Genomic DNA, 7,101 nt, shown 5'->3' on the forward strand with positions numbered 1-7,101 from the left:
CATAAATGCCACTGGTAAAATTTTCCGGGAAATCCAGTCTGAAGTAGAAGAAATCAGCCAGATGGCCCTACAGCATAAGTTGGCCCTTGACTACCTACTGGCGGCCAGGGGGGGGGTTATGCGCCATGGTTAGAGGGCGTTGTGTAGTGAAATTTCATAACTTGAATAGTACTATTGAAGATGACATCGAGTCATTACAAAAGTTAATTTACAATAATGTCCAGGAGATAGAAGGTTGGTCTCCCTTCTCCTGGGTGACTAGCTGGTTACCCTCAATAGAATGGTTGAAGAACATATTGTTGGTAGGGATTTTAGGATTGTTCATTGTTCTCATAGTTATGTGCTGCACTCCAATAATGATGCAAATGTGTACTAGGTGTGTCACACAATCCTTACCTGAAAAAAAGATAGCCATACTCCAAGCCAAGCGGGATTGGATGGAACCATAAATGCTTTGCTTCAGCTTTTGTACATGCGCTTCGCAAAAAGAAAATGGGGGAGTGAGGCGGGAGGTTAAAGAACCCCAGGAAATACCATATATGGGCAGAGATGGCGACAGCTAGCGACCCGGGTGCATAAACTCACAGAAACATGTGACTTCTGGGAAATCATGTGTTTCTGAAGAAATGAAAGCTAAAGATAAACAAACAGCGCATGCGTACGCAGGCGCTCTGAATGATTTGTGAGCACGGCACTGAAAGAGTGCAGCCGGCCTGCTGGTCAGCACTGATTGGGCAGCGTCACAACTCTAAGCCAATGAATTTGCTTGTGGGCGGGCATAACCCGAACCCTGTAGTGTGTATAAATATTTTCTCAGCCCGTCACTGGGGGTTCCCCTGGAGAAGCACTTACTTTGTGCTAGGGGGAACCCTAGTGGCCATTAGCGGAATAACACTGCTTTCTTGGAATTCCTTCAGTTGTCCGTCTCCATTCCTCCACTGCGCTCAAACAAGGACCGGAGCACAAAGGTTCCGCTACAATATGCTTTTTTTTTTCTTGAGCTAACATAATCCCAACCTTTGTTCCCCAATTTGTTACCTCATTGCAGTGTTCCCTCACTACTTCATGGTTCACTTTGCATGGATTCTCTGTTTTGCGGTTTTTCAATAAGACTAAAACACTATTATAAATAATAAAAAATTACAATTTATAGCCTAAGGAAGGGAGGAAGGAGAAGCCGAAGGGAGAGAAAAGAAGCCCAAGCGGCAACGGGAGGAGAAGGAGGCGATTTATCAACACACAATTGGTTGATAAAGACTTAAAATAGTGTATAACTACTAAATAATGTATAAATATTAAAATAAATATAGCGTCCCTACTTTGCAGATTTTCACTTATTGCGGGTGGTCCTGGAACCTAACCCCAGTGATAAGTGAGGGAACACTGTACTCATATGTTTTACATGTCTATGGCTATTTAGGCCTGTGTGCTCAATGAAAAATGAGTCTATACTCACTACTCATTACTAATTAGGGGGGAGCAACAAATCATTTCTAAAGTGTTTCTAAAATATCGTTAGTGGTCCGCATTGTAACAATAATGATAAATTTTCATTAAGTAATTGTCACGACCCAGGCTACAGAGCACCAATAACCATACGCAGAAGCCAGAATCTATCTAATATCTTTATTAAGGAAATATATAAAGTTAGTAAAAGCAAATGTAAAAGATAGTCCAGAAGCAGACCTTTCAGGAAAGGTCAAAATTAGTCCAAGGAATTAATGTCCAATATGAAATATTAAGGTCCAAAGTTGTAATCCAATAACCGAAACACTCACTTTGCCAAGCAAAGTGAGGGGAGATGACAAAGTCCTTTAGTCCATAAAACTTGAGCGTGGCTAGGAAATAACTTGATACTAGAAACAAGGCTTGAACGTGGAACAAGGTAACTAAGAACAAGAACAAGGTCCGTGGAATAACTTGGTAAAATCCGTGAAACAAGGCAAGGATTGGTCCTGGGAAACAAGGCAAGGTCCGCAGGTAAACAAGGCTGGGAAGCAAGGCGAAGGCTGGATAGCAAGGCAAGGCTTGAGCAAGAGCGAGGCTTGAATCGGAGCGCGCTGTCCAGACACAACTCGCTCCGTAGGCTGACGAATTGACTCCGCGAAGTTGCTACGCGGGCAAAACACCTATATAGAGTCCAACTTTCTCACCAAAGCGGTTCTCTGGGAATCAGAAACGAAAGCTAAACTCTGAGACCAGATGTTAAACTCCTTAAAGATTCTCACGAGAACCAATGTTAATTGGCAACATTCTTAGCTGCTATCCTCGCACTCCTGCGCGAAGCTGAATCCAAACTTCTCTGTTGTTTACAAAACTCCCGGCGCAAGAACACGGGAGAAGTAGGCTCTGGGGTTGTTTGACATACTTCTGGGGCACAACTTTCTTGCAGGTGCAAGGTTTCCAGATCTGCCTGGGAAGGATCTGGCTGAGAGGAATCCAGTTCAGACTGGGAAGGTAAAAAACCCAAGTTTTCATCTTCATCAGGGATTACAATGTCCTGAGCAGGACTACAAGGCCCATGGTTCATCACACTATCCCCCTCCTCAGGGCCCCTCCCAAACTGGGGTCCTCTCCCCGAGGCGCGAGGTCGCGGTTTGGTGGGATAGGTCAGATGGAAGCGACGGGTTAGATCAGGAGCATGGACTGTGGAGGCGTCTTCCCAAGAGCGTTCCTCAGGGCCAAAACCCACCCAGTCAATGAGATATTGTAGGCGGCGGCGATGAAAGCGAGAATCCAAAATGTCCTCAACCTCGAACTCCTCCTCCCCATTCATCAAAACAGGAGGGGGGGCCGGTTGGTCTGTATCAGGACGCACACCATCCGCCGGAAGGAGCAGGGAACGGTGAAACACTGGGTGAATGCGCATTGAACGCGGAAGTTGGAGTTTGAAAGTCACGGGGTTTAATTGCGCCACCACTGGATAGGGGCCAACGAAGCGGGCATCTAACTTCCGGCATGGGCGGTGGGAGGGCAGAAAGCGAGTGGACAGAAAAACCCGATCTCCTACCTTGATTTCGGGGCCCGGCTGGCGGTGTTTGTCAGCGTGGCGTTTATAGTCCTCCTTGGCTTGGTCCAGTTGCTGGAGCAAAAGTTGTTGCACCGCTGTGAGTTCCTGCAGCCAATCCTCTGCTGCGGGAACTTCTGAAGTTTCAATGACAGGGGGAAAGAAACGTGGATGAAAGCCGTAGTTTGCAAAGAACGGCGTTTCTTTTGTAGAAGCTTGAACTCCATTATTGTAGGCAAACTCAGACAGTGGTAACAGAGAAGCCCAATTGTCCTGTTGGTAGTTTACATAACAGCGAAGATACTGCTCCAAAGTGGCATTGGTGCGCTCCGTTTGCCCATCTGTTTGGGGATGATGAGCTGAAGATAAGCGAGAGTCTATGCCCAGTAGTTTTTGTAGTGCCTTCCAAAAACGAGAGGTGAATTGAGATCCACGGTCTGTGACTAAACTCTTGGGCAATCCATGTAGTCTGAAAACATGCTGAAGAAATAGATCCGCAGTTTCTTTGGCCGTGGGGAGGCCTTCGCAGGGAATGAAATGGGCTAACTTGGTGAAAAGGTCCACCACCACTAAGATCGTGGTGAATCCACAGGAAGGTGGTAGGTCAGTGATGAAATCCGCGGAAATTATTTCCCATGGGCGAGATGGGGTAGGAAGGGGGTGTAAAAGCCCTGAGGGCTTTTCCCTTCGTATCTTGGAGCGCTGGCATACTGGGCAGGTGTTGACATATTTTTCTACATCCTTGCGGATCTTGGGCCACCAAAAATCCCTTAGGATCAAATGCATAGTTTTAAATAGTCCGAAGTGTCCTGCTGGTTTGCAGTCATGACACAGACGAAGCGCTTTTTCCCTGCCCGGTCCGGGTGGAATATAAACATGATTTCTATAGCAGAGCAGCCCATCCTTAAGCGAAAAGGGAAAATGCAGACCTTGGCGAAGTTGGTCCTGCGCCCAGGCATCTGCTTGCTGACTAGCCCTGATTTCTTGAGCACAGATGGGTCCTGGAGTAGGGGAAGTTGAACCAATGGGAATGGATTTGGTGTTCCCCACCGTGAGCGTGGCAAAGTTCTCGGGTTGTAGCAGTTGGGATTCAAAGGTCTCCTTGCGTCCTGCAGCGTATTCCGGTTTACGTGACAGGGCGTCTGCTTGCTTGGTTTGGGCTGGGGTCACATAATGGATCTGGAAGTTGAAACGTTCAAAGAATAAAGCCCAACGTTGCTGCCTTTGATTTAGTTTGCGGGCAGTTCTTAGGTGTTCTAGATTACGATGATCAGTGTGGACTTCAATGGGAAATTTGGCCCCTTCTAGCCAATGTCTCCAAGTTTCAAAAGCTGCCTTTATGGCCAGTAATTCTTTTTCCCAAATGGTATAATTTTTCTCTGGTGTGGTTAGTTGACGGGAGTAAAAGGCACAGGGATGAAGGTGGTCTCCCACCGGTTGTAAGAGTACAGCCCCAATTGCCACATCCGAGGCGTCCGCTTGCACAACAAAAGGGGTTCCAGGATCTGGGTGCTGTAGAATTGGCTGGGACGTGAATAATTTCTTTAGTTGCTGGAACCCTTTCTCTGCTTGATCAGTCCAGCGGAAGGGCTGTTTTCCACGGATGCAGCTAGTGATTGGGTCAGACCAGTGGGCAAAATCTGGAATGAACTTGCGGTAATAGTTCGCGAACCCCAAGAAACGCTGCACCTCTTTCTTGTTAGTTGGCGCCCGCCATTCCAATACTGCTGAAACCTTGGCTGGATCCATGGAGAGCCCTAAAGGCGAGATGCGGTAACCAAGGAAATCTACCTCTTGTAGATCAAAGGCGCATTTTTCCAGTTTGGCATAAAGTCCATGTTCCCGCAATCGTTGTAACACCATTTTGACGTGGTTCTCATGTTCTGATTGTGATCTAGAAAACACCAAAAAATCGTCCAGGTAGATTATCAAGAACCTGTCCAGATAGTCCTGAAAAATGTCATTGACAAAATGCTGGAACGTTGCGGGGGCTCCGCATAAACCGAAATTCATAACTCGGGACTCGAATAATCCGAATTTGGTCTGGAAGGCGGTCTTCCACTCGTCCCCTTCCCTGATGCGAACTAAGTTGTAAGCCCCCCGAAGATCCAGCTTGGTGTAAACCTTGGCTCCTCGAAGCCGATCCAGTAGATCCGAGATTAAGGGCAGGGGATAGCTGTTCCGCTTGGTGATATTGTTCAATGCTCTGTAGTCCACCACCAAGCGTAGTTCCCCTGACTTCTTCTTCACAAACATCACTGGAGAGGCGGCTGGGGATTGAGAGGGTCTGATGAATCCCTTGCGAAGGTTTGTCTCTAGGAATTCCCTGAGAGCTTCTTGCTCTGGTTCAGTCAGGGAGTAGAGATGCCCTCGCGGGATCGGGGCCCCCTCCACCAAGTCAATGGCACAGTCATAAGGTCTATGTGGGGGTAATTTCTCGGCTTCTTTCTCATTGAATACATCCCAATACTCGGAGTACTTCTTTGGCAAGGTGATGATGGGCTCGGTGTCTGTGGCATGGCATACCTTGGCTACGAGGCAATGGTTTTGGCAGTACGGTGAAGCAAACTGCAGTTCTCTGTTGGACCAGGAGATGTTAGGGTCGTGGAGAGTCAGCCATGGAATTCCCAAAATCACAGGGAAATGGGGAACCTCGGTAACAAAGAAGGAAATCTCTTCCATATGTTCTCTTATCCACATCCTGGTGGGTTCCGACCATTGACTTACGGGGCCCGTCTTGAGGGGGCGGCCGTCTATGGCTTGCACCACACGGGCATTCTTGAAATCATGATATTGTAATCCCAGAGAGTCGGCATACTCTCTATCAATGAAATTGTTGGTAGCTCCAGAGTCTATCATGGCGTGGATCATGACGGGTCCCCTTTTTGCTGACCATAATGTGACCACGAGAAGGAACAGGACCCCGGTTGGCGGCTCTTGAATGGATTTTTTGACCGGGTTGGCGAGCCTCTCTACACCCGGTCGTTGGCTTCCCCCGCCGGCTGTGTGCCAGTCGGCTCAGACGCCTTCGTCTCCGTGGAGGACGCCGCTGCAAGACGGGCGGCAGGCTTCCCTTTGGCTGGGCACTCTCTGGCGAAGTGGCCCCCGTTCCCGCAGTACCAACAGAGGTTTAAGCGTTGACGACGGGCCTTCTCGGCGGCATCTAGTCTGGGACGCACATTGCCCAACTGCATCGGCACCTCCTCGCCTCCTCTGGGGTATGGGGTTGGCGGTGGGGGTCTCCACACTGGACGTGGCTGAACGCTGGCGGGAGCGGGGGGTTTTGCCCCGGCTCTACCGCCCTGGCCTCGAACCCACTGTTTCCTGTTGGCAATCATGACTTCAGCCCGTAAACATTGATCAATGAGTGCCTCGAGGGTCTGGGGAGGATCCACCTTGGAGATTTCTTCCAGCATTTCAATGTTGAGACCCTCCCGGAATTGTCCTCTGAGGGCTACATCGTTCCAGCCGGTGTTGTGGGCCAGCACTCGGAACTCGGCTATATACTGAGACATAGGTCTGTCTCCTTGGAAAAGGCGACGGAGTTTGTGGCCGGCTGCCTCCAAATTGTCCTCGATTCCCCAAGTCTCCTTGAGGTGGTCCAAGAAATGTTGCGCTGATCTTAGGTGTGGAGAGGCTTGGTCGAACAGTGCCGTCGCCCAGTTGGCCGCTGGTCCGTCTAGAAGACTGTAAACCCATGCCACTTTGATGTCTTCTTGGGGAAACTCGGCATCACGGGCCTCTAGATAAGCTTGACATTGGCGACGGAAAACATGAACCTTGGAAGCTTCTCCAGTAAACTTGGTAGGCAACGCCATGGCCGGGAGGCGGATTCCGCGCTCCCGCAAGCCCTTTATTTCTCCATCCTGGGCGTTGAGTCTGTCGCGGATGCGATCCACTTCGTCCTTGCTGATGGTGTAGCTCAGTGGCTGCCCACCGGGTACGGTTCCGGTAGACATTCTGGCCGAGGTTAATTGGTGCTTAGGGTGGCGGAGTCAAACTGTCACGACCCAGGCTACAGAGCACCAATAACCATACGCAGAAGCCAGAATCTATCTAATATCTTTATTAAGGAAATATATAAAGTTAGTAAA

The sequence above is a fragment of the Anolis carolinensis genome, chromosome 2, assembly GCF_035594765.1.
Source record: "Anolis carolinensis isolate JA03-04 chromosome 2, rAnoCar3.1.pri, whole genome shotgun sequence".
Lineage (NCBI taxonomy): Eukaryota > Metazoa > Chordata > Lepidosauria > Squamata > Dactyloidae > Anolis > Anolis carolinensis.